Raw genomic sequence first — 1,844 nt, 5'->3', positions numbered from 1 at the left:
AAGAGAGAGAGGTGGAAAGAACTGAGAGAGAGAAAGAGAGAGAATGAGAGGGAAAGAGAGAGAGAGGTGGAAAGAACTGAGAGAGAGAAAGAGAAAGAGAAAGAGAGAGTGAGAGGGAGAGAGAGAAAGAGAGAGAGAGAGAGAAACATTCAGACATACAGAGAGACAGACTGTACTTGATTCCTTTTTTAAATGAGCGTTATGTAGGAAAAGAACTTGGGTGACTCGGGTTCTACAGACTTCAACATAAGTTAAGGACCACTTGTAAACACTCTGAGTGGTCTTCTTGGGTAGACCTGCACGTGGACGTTCTTGGACTGATCCAGTGGCCTGATGGCGCTGCCTCAAGCGGACAATGATAGAGTGTGACATTGCGAGCTTTCTGGCAACTTCTCGGGCTCCAAATCCATCCTGCAGCCATGCCATTGCTCTGGCACGCTCAAAGTCTCTAAGCTTTTGTCTTTATGGCATGTTGATGCGATACTGGATTTTGTATAAACGGCAGCAAATGTTCCCACCAAAATGAGAACAGTTCGAGGCCGTACGTCCTTTTATGTCGAGCACCAGAAATTTTAACTGAGGAATTTCCGTGGTGTCGCACACAAGTCGATAAAAAATAGCAAATTTGGCTAAAATTCCCCAAGGATTTCCCCGTTGCACGTTGTGGTTTTGCCCCTTTATGAATCTTTGCAGTACGCATTGGTAACCTATCAACACTTTCAGAGCAAAAAAAAATGGAAACATACCTTGCTGTCTTTTTCGGATTTAAAAAAAATCAGGACTGTCTGTCAAGGTGGTCCTTAACTTATGTTGAAGTCTGTATATTTCCAAAGGTAAGATGAGAGCTTTCAGTAAGAAAAGCCTTATTATGTACCATTGTTATCTGTAAGTTTAATACCCTTTTAACTCTTGACGTTTATCTGACAAAAAGGAAAACAAAAACAAAAGAAAAACCGGCTTCACCTTCACCTGCCCCGTAGACTGGATGTCGGTCAGGGCACTTTTGAAGATTTGGCAACAAGCTTCGCTCACTCCTTCCGGTCTTCAGCTGTTCTGAGCGTGTCTTTGAGTTCCAGGCGTGTCCATTCCTTGATGTGGTCCTCCCAACTCTTCTTTGGTCTGCCTCTGCTCCTTTTTCCCTGGACGCTGGCTTGCAGAATCATCTTGGCAAGGCCGGATGAACGAGTGATGTGTCCATATCATTGCAGTTTGCGTTTCCTGACCAGGTCAGCATATGGTCAAATTTCAAAATTTTTTATTTGTTAGTTGACTTCATCATTTGTGATGTGATTTTTGTATGAGATACCAAAGATTTTTCGGACGAATCTCATCTCCACAGTTTTGATCCTTCTTTCAAGACCTGCATTCAAGGCCCGGGATTCATATGTATACAAAAATACTGACATGACCAGGGAACGCTTTAGTCTGATATTTGCTTTGATGGTGACATTTCTGTTGTGCCTGATGCTTTTCAACTTGGTTATTGCTGCTGCAGTTTGCGCTCTTCTAGAGATTATTTCTGGTTTTGATCTTTCGTCTGTCACTATTGCACCGTGGTATTTGAAGCTGCGTACGGTCTCTGGTTGTTGACCAGGATGTCCATTATGATGTTCCTGTTGCTGATAGACATCAGTTTGGTCTTCTCAGCGCTGATTTTTTAAGCTGTAGGCTGTGAAGGTCTTTTCAAGACGGTGTATTAAGCTGACTAGTTCTTGCTCTTGTCCTGCAAGGCCGTATATGTCGTCTGCAAAACGTAAGCTATTAATCTTTCTGCCCCCAATACTGACTGTTCCTTTGTGATTTTCAAGTGCATCTGTCATGATCCTCTCCAATGATATGCAGAA

The sequence above is a fragment of the Aplysia californica genome, unplaced genomic scaffold (assembly GCF_000002075.1).
Source record: "Aplysia californica isolate F4 #8 unplaced genomic scaffold, AplCal3.0 scaffold00131, whole genome shotgun sequence".
In the NCBI taxonomy this organism is placed as follows: domain Eukaryota; kingdom Metazoa; phylum Mollusca; class Gastropoda; order Aplysiida; family Aplysiidae; genus Aplysia; species Aplysia californica.
The sequence above is the reverse complement of the archived record's forward strand: the minus strand, read 5'-3'. Positions refer to the sequence as shown.